Genomic DNA, 12,030 nt, shown 5'->3' on the forward strand with positions numbered 1-12,030 from the left:
GGGATATAAATCCCTTTTCTTAGGTATGAGCTGCACATGGTGGCTTCTTTCCAAAACGTAGAGTACAGAAAGGAGAAAGGATGGGGAGTAAAGAGAGTAACTTTCCAGGGGAGAAAACTGACACTTTCACAGGTGACCAAACCTGAATGACCAAGGTCATCAATGACTAAGACAGTCATAAATCATGTTGATATTATACACCCTTGATATGATGTGATAAAAAAGTCACTTTACCTCTGTGACCTTCCTTCCAATATCCCATAATCTCAGCCTTATCATGAAAAAAAAAAAATCAGACAAATTCCAGCAGTGGGGCATCCTACAAATGACCCGAGCAGGAAAACAAGGTGAGTCTAAGAACTCTGTCAAGATTCTCGAAAACAAGGGGAGTCTAAGAACCTGCTACAGTCAAAAGGAGTTTAGGGGACATAATGATATAATGTGGTATCTGGATGGACACCTGGAATAGGATAAACTAAGACAATATAAATAAGCTGTGGGTACTGGTTAATAATAATGTGTCAATATGGGTTCATTAATTATAGCAAATTTATCATAGAAATACATAAGAAATATATAAATAAACTATTGGTGTTAGTTAATAATAATGTATTGATATTGGTTCCTTAATTGTAGCAAATTTATCATACTAATGAAAGTTACTAATAATAGAAGAAACTGGGTTCAGAGTATGTGAGAACTCCCTGAACTAGTTTTTCAGTTTTTTTGTAAATCTAAAACTGTTCCCAAAAAATAGTCTATTTAAAGATATGTTACTGAAAAAAAATCTAACTGGGCTCATTCCCATTGCATAATGGTATAAATTTAAAGGAAGCAAACAAGAGCAGGATTTTTTTTTTTTTTTGTCTCTTGTATCTAGTAATGCAGTGTTAGAGCTTATCATGACATACAGAAGGCACTCCATAAATACTGACTGAATTAGTTAAAGCATAAATAAGCAAAAACTTTTTAAGGAACTCAAATGGGTTCTAAAGCTTTCTGCTATTCCTTGACTTTCTGTTTTCTCAGCTTACTTGTTCTGTTTGTTTTTCTTGGCACATTTCCCATCAACGAAAAAAATTTCCTTGAGTAAGAATTTTTGAGTCTTTTGAGATTTTCTAGGTCCTTCAACCAGTTGATTAATTAATGATTGCATGTGCAGAATATTTCTCAATATGTAAACACATCTCTTTTCCACCCAATGCAGTCATCGGCATGAACACAGGATTTGTAATAGAGGCACTTCAGGCCCATGCTAACCAAGCCTTGCCAGGACACAGGTGACCTGGACTCAGGTTAATTCTACTTAATACCAAGTAGCCAGTGATTCAGTAGGACATTCAAATATTCACAAATCACTAGAGGTATCTGAAAACAATTTTTAATCTTTTGGTTGTTGGTAGCCTCCTTAGTAGTTGGCAAAAACATTTCTATTTAAAATGTCAGTTGCTTTGTTACATATTTTAAGATGAATAAAACTTTAAATTCTTGTTTTTTAAACCATTTTTTTAAAACTTAAGATTAAAGGAAGCCTTCAAGTTTCAGTTCTTCCAGCTGAAATAACTCATCCTTTTGACTGAGACTCTGAGGAAATTTAAATACAAGCATCTGAAAAAGAAAGAATAGAAGGTGACCAAGGTTGAAGTGAAGACAACTGAGAACACAACAGGATTCTAAACTGTTTTCTTGGTTGTCAGAATGTGAGGTCGTTGATCATGGGGCTAAAGCGGAGTAGAAAAACCACCTCCCCAAGTCATAAAGGAGGAAATATTTAAGAGAGTGGTCATCAGCTGTCTAACTTTGGTGATTTCTATGGGTTAAAAGGAGATCAGAGCATCCTAAAATGTTAGATGGAACATAACCATTTAGTCCTTGGCAGATGAGGAACAAATCCAGATATGAGAAGTAACCTGCCCAGTAGAGTTTGTGGGCAACAGAGCAAGCAGGTACTTTGGTGGGAACTACCAGGAATCTACTAGAAGCACTTTCCATCTCACAGGATCACAAGCTACAATTTACTAAATTAAGCAGTACTCAGTAAGCATGCATCGTAAGGGGAAGGAGTGCATTCTCTTTGCAGATAAACTTTTTATTTTGTGATAAATTAATCTTTTTTAAGTTAGGCTCACCATTGTGCATTATTGAGCACTAGGCATCCACATGGACACATGTAAGTATACATGTAAACACAAATATGTATAAACCAGTACAAGAAAAGTCTATGCTTCCTACTTTTACTTTTCTGCCTTTCTCATTTTTTTCAGTAATCCTCTGAGTTTGACTTCCACCTCCACCTTTCTGCATTCTCTGAGGTCATTACCAGCTTCCTAGGTGACAAATCTTCTAGGCTTTTCTCCATCTACGTGCTTCTGACTCTTCTCATTCATTTGTCACTATTGACAAGTTCCTTCTTTTTTGAACTCCTAGTTCATAGCCATCATGGGACTAAACCCTCTGGTTTCCTTTTTCTACTCTGTCCCTACTCTCTCTCTCTCACTCTTCGCTACTGCACCTCTTCTTCCATTCTTGAAATGTTAGTGTTTCGTCCTTAGCCATCCAGACTCATCTTCCACAACTTCACCTTCTAGACAGCAGTCTCTTCAAGGCTACAGTCAGCATAGAGCACTTTCCTTTCTTTCTTCCTTCACTAACTAAAACTCTACATTTTCTTCTCACAACTCAGCTAAGACACCATAAAACTAGTCTCCTTTATCAAAATAACTAACCCCACTTTGTATTCTGACAGCACAGACACTTCACTTGCCGTGCCCTATTGAAACACACAGACCATCCACAGTAAGGGTTGAAAGTGAGGGCTCAGGAGTCAGACCACTCGCTTTTAAATCTTGTCCTTCCATGATTCTTAGCTTCTTCATTTGTAAAATGGAGATAATAGCCATACTGATCTCCTATATGTAGTGAAGACTAAATGAATTGATAGACACAAGAAATATATAACCGTACCTAGGACATAATTAGTTCTCAATAAATGTTGACTACAAGAGTTCTTGTATCATGATATCACACTAAATTAAAATTATATGTTTATTCTTCCAACTTATCACTAGAGTGTGAAAACCTCAAGGATGGGAACAGGTCCCCTTCAGCATTCTAAATACAACACTTTCCACAGAGCACATAACAGGTGTGTAAACTGTTTGTTGACTGGGTACAGTATTTAGGTGAGAATAAATGGAGAACAAAAGAGAAGTGATATTGATCTGGGAGTATACCACTGTTCCCCTGGCCAGGCAGATGTGTGATGCTTTTGTGATAAAGACTGCAAAACTACCAAAAAAGAGAGAGATGAAAAAATAGAAAGAGGCTTCACTCCGTGGAGAGCAATAGGAGATTCCAAACACTGAGAGCAGGATATCAGGTAAAACTGACTTGCTTGAAACCCAGGGGATAATTCGAGAAATGAGAACTACAATTTAAGAAAGAACCATTTGGAATAATAAGAAAGTAAGAAGAAATAATAAGAAAGAACCATGTAGAATCACCAGAATTTGTGATACATTAAATCTAGCAAAGATATATTTTGCAGCTATCATAAATTCCCATATAGTTATTTTTTTAATCACCTATTTCTTTCTACTTTTCTTTATAATTAATTTACCTCAATGTAACCTCTTCTAGGTTGTTACTCTCTGAGGGGAAATATCACATCTTCTGCATCTTTGTCTCTCTCACATGCATGTAACCTAGTGCCTTTCACTTAAGCATCCATTATTATAGACTGACTGACAAAATAAGAGGAAGCAGGTGGGGAAGTATGGATGAAAAAGGAAGGAGCATATGAATGTCAAATTGCCAGTGAAATCTGAAGAATCTGGTAGTTTTTTAGACATGCTAGGACAAGAGAAAGGGAATAATGTAAGAAGGCCAAGAATTCCGATCTTGGTGATCAGAAGTGGGCATTTTTATAGAAACTCAATGTCGTTTAAAGGCACTGGTTCAAGAAGCAGGAAGATAAAAGTAGTTCAGACTTGCTGACTGTGGCTATTAGGTGAAGTATCCAATTGGAAAAATTCAGACCGTGGCTGACTGGATGATTCTGGAGCCCAGGAGAAGATTACAGCTAGATCTTCAGGAAGACACAATTAGAGATGAAGGATGGTTTGGTATTGTGAGTTTCACAGAGGGAACCAAAGAGAAAGAAAGTTCTTGAAGAAGTCAATCATGTCAACCATGGTCAGTCATGTCAAATGCACCAGTGTGAGAGGAAGCTGAGAAAGAAGGAGAAAAGGCCATTCACTCTCATAAGGAGTGAGTTCAGGGACTTTGAAAAAGCATTGTAGTCATTGAGAAAGGCTGAGGCATCCAAAAGCCTTATGAAAATGAAGACAGTAGGTACGGACCACTTTCAAAAACAGAAATTGAAAAGAAAGGACCTAACACCTGTTTGCAGTATAAATGAGTGAACAAGTAAAGTGACAAATTAAAGGATCCAGCCAGGTGTGGATGTATTGGAGGCATGAGCCAGAAAAGACTCAGATGAACTATCGAATATCTGACCTAGGAGGGGCTTTCTGGACAGCACCAAATTCAACCTTCCAACATTAACTAGATGGAAACTCAGAATAGTTAAGTAATTAGTTCAAAGTTACTCAGCAAGTTAACATCAGGAAAGAGATTCAAAAGAAGGTCTCCAATTTCCCAGTTGGGTGATCTTTCCACTATACTGTCTTTGCAACATGAACATTCTGCCTGGAAAATAAGAAACAAAAAGAAAAGAAACATTTTAAATGTTTTGTTGCCCCTTCCAGTTACTTCTTCATGTATCTATCATCCTTCATGTAGATACAGTACTCATCCTTTTCCATTTGGTCTGTAATAAACTTTCATGGGAAAACTGTTCATGGGAAAGGTGGCTTTTCAATGTTTCCAAGGTGCTGGATGAAGACCTCACACCTTTCCCTATCAAATTGATATTAACCTTGCCATGAATACACAACATGTGAAGAAAGAAGTTAGCAGGAACAGTATGTGTGGGAAATGGCATTTCCTCTTAGCTTCACACTGGCAGAGTTTACACAGGCAAAGTGGACTAAAAGAAGACTGAGTGATAATCTGGCAAACCCAGGCAACGTAAATACCTAATCTAGCAATTCAGACTTCAGGGTAAAGAAAAATGTCTTCCCTCACCCTGCCAAGCTATCTTCTCATGTTTGAAAACTGCTCCAAGACCTAGGCCAGAGTGACTCAAGTATCTCAAAGGTGTCATGACCAAGCTGGCATGGAATATGTGAAGTGTCAGCTCAATAGCATTTGGGCTCCATTCTCCCCCCTGCTTTAGTTTTCCATGATACTAAAAGAGTATTTAGGAAGGAATGCTCCCTTCATGTAGCCATTAGAGGTCCAATCAATGTGCTATGTTAGTAATGCAGTGTCTGGGGTCTGTTCAATATAGATTCACTGGCAAAGGATCCAGATGCTGTGGTGACAGGGGATCTGGCAAAGCATGGTTGGCTGCAATGCTGTCTTTATGACTTCATGCTCTGGTTTCAGTTATTGCCTGGCTCCCAATTCTTTGGAAGAAGATATTTCTCATCAATAGGTTTTTTTATGCTTTTCTTGAGTTGCCTCTTCTAAGACTCAGAGTCCAGACTTCTAAATTAAAATGGAAGAAATGGCTGGGCACAGTGGATCACATTTGTAACACAGCACTTTGAGAGGCCAAGGGAGGATCACTTGAAACCAGGAGTTCAATATCAGCCTCGGAAACATAGTGAGACCACATCTCTACAAAAAAAAAACAATTAAAAATTAACCAGGTAAGTTGGTACACACCTGAAGTCCCAGCTACTCAGGAGGTCAAGGTGAAAGGATCACCTGAGTCCAGGAGGTTGAGGCTGTGGTGAGCTGTGATCATGCCACTGCACTCCAGTCTAGACAACAGAGTGAGACTCCAACTCATAACTAATTAATTAACTATTAAAAGAATAATTTTCAGTATTTCCTCCACGTAAAATAAAACATGGCATATAAGGCATTGTGGTCTCTTCTCTCCATGCTCAAATCTCTGGGTAGATAAATGACAACTTCACTCCTCCAGGTCAGGAGGAAACTTGAACAGCCATAATAATGTATTTAAAATATGCACCTTCTTGAGTTTCTTTGTCCTTACTACAACAGAGGTCCTCAATCTCTGGGCCGTGGACCAGTACTGGTCCGTGGCCTGTTAGGAACTGGGTCACACAGCAGGAGGTGAGCATCAGGCCAGTAGGGCTCTGCCTCCCGTCAGATCAGCAGTGGCATTAGATTCTCATGGAAGCACAAACCCTGCTGTGAACCTCACATGTGAGGGAGCCAGGTTTGGTTTCTTAGGAGAATCTAATGCCTGATGATCTCCTCCACCTTTGTTTATCCATGGAAAAATTGTCTTTCATGAAATCCATCCCTGATCCCAAAAAGGTTGGGGATCACTGTCCTATACCCTACTACACCTGCTCTAGCTGGAAGCATGACACTTCTGCCAGGGACACACCCATTTAATCTACTCTTGTAGGAATAATATCTTATAGGGCTGCTAACTCTTAACCATTTGCAAGGGTAGATGATACCCAAGTGTTCATCCTTATTCTATTTTTTTATCCCCCCTATGAACCCTGCGAAATAAAAATAACAATATTGGAGACAAGCTGTGAAATGCTGTCTCTTCTCAAGACTGGCACAAACCTTTTTGGAATAATAACATATTCAGCGGCCACCATTCAGCAATGCAAAATGGTCCCTGGGTTCAAGGCTATGATACATTAGAATATAATTTGGCTGGAGTTTCTCTCTCTATTATGGAGAACAAATGCATTTTTGAATGACTTGAGGAAGAGGTCATGCTATTACTTATGATGGGCAAACTCAAAGCGGGCCAGAGAAGAAACACAGTTCAGATAAGCCCCTGGAAAGTCTATAAGCTCTTTCAAATCTAATCTCATTTTTTTAGGTCTCTCTCTTCACTTTCAGGGCAGGAAACTTGGCTGCCATCTGGGCCTCTATTTTCAATTTAAGATTCAGACAACTGCTAGAACCTCTTATGCCCCAGTTACTCCTTCCACGGAGTACGACAACTGTCACCTACCTCAGGCTTTAGGGTACAGTGAAGAGTTATCGTTGTTGTGATGGTGATTGTTCATTTCTCAAAAAACTGGAATCTGGCCAATTTCCAAGAACTTCAAGCTAGCTGGGCACAGTGGATTCTCTTCCTCAGTAGCTCATGTTAAAAAGATACCTGTCTGCTTAAGGCTTTGTCTTCTTTTCAGTCCCTCCCCTTGTCTGTTTTATATACAGGCTCTTGTCAACAAGAGAACCAATTTAAGTTCTTTACTGAGGAGCTCAAGTTCCCACTTCTCACAACCAATTAAGCAGTATATTTAGAGAGAAGGCAAATATGCCTTAGAAAGTCTTAACTAAACCCCACGAAGGAAATTGCTTAGCGCCACATTCTATTTGCAATCTACCCTTTCCTAATTAAACTGGATAAAAGGAGGATTGGAAAAATGGTATAATTACATGAAAAATCAATCTCGCTTATTTTGACAGGCTCTGAGTACACTGCAGGAAACCATGACTCAAAGTCCACTTTCTTGTGTGTGTTCACATATTTTTGTACGTATGCGATAAGTTGAGCCAGCTTCCAAGGCCAGGCCATAGAAGCCTCTCTGGCGTTCACTGGTAGAGACCTAGCAATGCAATGTGGGGGCCGGGGTTAGCTCTGTCTATGAACAGTCTCACAGTCCTCAGAGCATGTCTTGGCTGTACACCCGTCAGCCTGCACCAAGTTTCTTTTACTTGAGAAATAGTCACAGTCCATCTGCTGTGCAAATACACAAATACAAAACCATCACCCGTTTCATTAGGAATTAGTCCCCGCCAGGATACAGCAGCCCTTTCACCTTTGAGATGAGGGATGAATGTTGGAATTGTAGATCGGGCTCCTGAGTGAGGCCCTTCCTAGGCAACAAATGGAATCTGCCTTGGCTTCAGGAAGCCACTGGGCCAGCGGTGCCCCAGCAAGTTCTGTACCCAGTGCCAAGACGACATAGGCCAATTCTTAGTCTACCGTCTGTTTCACCCTTGGCAATTGCTTTTTCCCAGCATTGGGTATTGACATCCAGTAGAGAGAACCGAAGACCCCATGGAGGTCAGATTACATATTATGTCCACCCAGCACAACTGTATCAGTCCACGGCAACTAAACTGTCCTTCTGAATCTTCTTCATGACCAAAGTTGCCACATTTACTTTATAAACTATACATTTCCTAAAGAGTCAGGCTGAATTCATAGAGTTTTTGCATTGTTCCTAATTTTTAAAATAATGATCAGATATTACTTCTGTCACCGGAAGGGGGAATTTTTTATCTTAATACCTTTGGGGGATACAAATAGGTTTTGATCTGGGTTTTAAGTGTACCCACCACCCCCACTTGTGCACAATGCCCGATAGGTGATTTTTTTGTTCCTCCACCTTCTCCCTCCCGCTTTTGAGTGTCTATCACACCATTCTCTATGTCTGTGCATATCCTTAGTTTAACTCTCACTTGTAAGAGAACATGTGGTTTTTGGTTTTCTATTTCTGAGTTAGTTCACTTAGTAGAATGTTCTTCAGTTTCACCCAAGTTGCTGCAAAAGATGTGATTTCATTCTTTTTGATGACTGAATAGTATTTTATGTGTATATATACCACATTTCATTATCCACTGATTGGCTGCCGGGGATTTAGGCTGATTCTTCATCTTTGCAATTGTGACTTGCACTGCAATGAACATGCAGATGCAGGTGTCTTTTTCATATAATGATCTCTATTTGTTTGGGTAGATACCTAATAATGGGATTGGCTAGATCAAACGGTAGCTCTACTTTAGTTGTTTGAGAATTTGCCATACCACTGTCTTTAGAGGTTGTACTAATTTACACTCCCACAAAAGTGTAAAAGTGTTCACTGGTGGGAGGGGAAGTTGAATGTTCCAACATTTCACATGACTTTCCTCCAAGTTTGGGCATGATTGAAGGGATTAAAGAGTGAGATTTAAAAACTGAGTCTCATGCATATGCATAAGATATCACTGAAAGGGTCTTTAAAAACCTTGTAGGGGAGGATGGGGTACACCTCATCAACAAGGGTAACTGCATAATGAACCTTTGTATACCTAACCCTGAATTGTACCCACATCTTTAAAAAAAATTTTTTTTTAATCTTGTAAAAATGGAGGTCTCTAGGAAGAAATGGATGCCAGAGAAAGGGATGCCTCTAAAATGTCTGCCAACAGTGGTAGATGACGAGGAAGAGGGAAAGAAGGCAGGTACTGTCAATTTCAGAGAGATACACATTTTGTGTTATGTGGAAAACAAAGATACATCTCTCATTTTAGACACAGGCAAAACCTCCTTGCTTGCATTTAAAAAAAAAATCAATCTCCACTGATATGGCTATTGGGAAAGATACATTTCAGTAGTCTAGACTGCAGATTTTAAAGGTTCTAGAACACAGATCTTAAATGCCTTATCAACCTAGCTTATTTTCTCCTTCTCTGACTCGGTTGTTGACAGCTTTCTCTTTCTCTTGTGGGCATGTCCACAGAAAAGATACAAGGTTCCGTGATTGCTCTAGTGGTTATCCAAATGGGATTTGTTCTTCCGTTGCTCTTGTCACTCCCTCCTTTACATATGTATTCTCCTACATAACTCTCTCAATCTTCCTTAAGGTTTTTATTCACTTAATTAATCTATCTGTCCTTTCCTCCTTAATAACATTCATTGAATGCTTACTATATTCTCTCTCTTTTCATTTATTGAGTGTTTATTAGATGTCAGGCACTCCTGCAAGCACTTCATGTGTTAAATTTCATTCCATCTTGAGAACAACCTTATAAAGTATCATTTTTATGTTCATTTTGCATGTGAAAAGACAAATATTAGGCAAATGAAGTAATTTGCCCGACATCACACAGCTAACACAGATCCACTCACCAGAAGTCTCATGCTTGGGTTGTAAAAGTGCTATTCTTATTTCACTTTTTCATCTTTTTATTCAATCTCATTTTTTTCAAATTTCTATTTATTATCTACTGCCCTCATATTATTTGTCTTGTCCTCTTTTCTTCAATATTCTGTTGCTTACCCTTCCCCTGTGCTGCCATCTTTTGTTTTCTTTTTTCAGTTTCAAGGCACAAGTAGGGAATTAATTTTTAGGTCTTTCTTTCCTGCCACTCACAGTCTCACTGAGGGCATAGCCACCATAGCTATAACCATGGGCTATCTAATTGGAAAGGAGGTGATTTCCTATTTATTTCGAATTACGATACTTACTTAAATGTTCAACCTTGTCTGTGCTTAAAAATGGTGCTTATCACAAAAGACCACTGTACTGTTATCAAGTATCTTCATAAGGTAGTGGGAAGAGAGGAATGTGTATTTGACTACACATTGGAGTGTAGCTGGTATTGGCAAGTTAGTAGAATACACACTTTGTTTCATGAAATGTAACTTTTATATTTGAGAAACATGTAAACAAGAGCCTCTTATGAGCAAATGCTCCAAAATAGCAAACTTGCAAAAACAATGAGCATAAAACGTTTCATCCTTGAGTTATTCTTGTTCCACTTACATCACTGTATCTTTGCGAGGGTTGCTATTGTTATCGTCAGCATGATCATGATCATCATCAAATAATCCACAGACGGGAAGGAGAACTGGAAGGAAGCTTATTAGGGTTCCAAAAATAAACCCTGTGTGTTAAGTCTTGCCCCCACTCTCGCATCTCACAAACTGAGGAAGAAAACAGGTGTCCCCGGAGTCAGAGAAAAGTGTGTGTAGCTAGAATTCATATTCAAAAGGTTAAACTAAAGGGAGGAAAAATATTTCTGTCTAAACACACACACACACACACACACACACACACACACACACACACACACACACACACACACACACACACCTCCCAACCTCCTTTGCGTCAGAAGCCTTGGCCCAGCAGAACCTATGGCAGCGACTCAATAGCATGACATCACTGCGTCTGAGATAATATGTGGTAATGAATTCATTGCATGGGATCTCTGACCAGAGATTCATCCGTGCCCCTCCCCTCCCCTCCCCTTTCACAACAGCAAGCCAAGTTCGTGCAGCCCTGTGCTGCTCAGCCTGTGTGCTTAATGCATTCATTAAACAGGGAGACTGGCGATGGTTTCCTATGTTTCTCATTATTTGAAAGAACAAGTTAATCTCCCCTTTGGGGGGCAGCAGGGGAACTGGAAACCACAGGATCCTCTTAAATAGTTCTTTGCCCGGTTCCCTCTTGTTGACAGGTCTGCTTTCGTAATTTTATTGGCGTAGGCTTTGGAGCAAATTTTAGAGAGGTAGAGTTAGTTGATGGAAGAATGAAAATGAGAAGGAAGATGAGGCTGGGGGAAAAAATCCAGGGGAGTGAGGGAGAGAAATCAAGCCATCTGATGGATGGCAAGTCTTTTATCAGATATATCTCCTTTCCTCTGAGTGCCTATCATACAGCGCAAACTGCTCCTGAAGAGCTCTCCATTTACCCTCTCCCCTAATTAAATGTGCACTTCATTAATGTAAATTGGGGGTTTAATGCTCTTGTTGAAATTCTGAAGAAAGTGCTATGGCCTTGCGAAATGCTTAAGCATCATTGCAAATTAGATTAGGGACCAAGAAAGGCAGTAAAATTAGAATGATAATGGCTGATGTGGCTTCCTGACAGGCATGACTATTCAGGGATCAATGGGGATGGCGAACGGCTTCCCGAGCCCAAAGTGAAAGGCAGGGACAAACGTCAGCCTACAGATGTGGCTTTTGGAAGCACTTTCAATTAGTTTAATTTGGTAAATGGTGGGGATTTAGAGGCGCTCAGCCAGTCATACAAGACAAGAATACATTGAAATGTTTTTCACTTTTTAACATAAGATGGGATTGGCTTTAGATTTGCATTTCTCGAACTAGAAGATGGAGTGGGGTGGGTGGGGGGAGGTGCAGGGAAAGTTTCCAAAGTGTTGTACCAACTCTGCTTTTGAAAA

The sequence above is a fragment of the Carlito syrichta genome, unplaced genomic scaffold (assembly GCF_000164805.1).
Source record: "Carlito syrichta isolate Samal-C Ts95f unplaced genomic scaffold, Tarsius_syrichta-2.0.1 Scaffold308491, whole genome shotgun sequence".
Taxonomy (NCBI): Eukaryota; Metazoa; Chordata; class Mammalia; order Primates; family Tarsiidae; genus Carlito; species Carlito syrichta.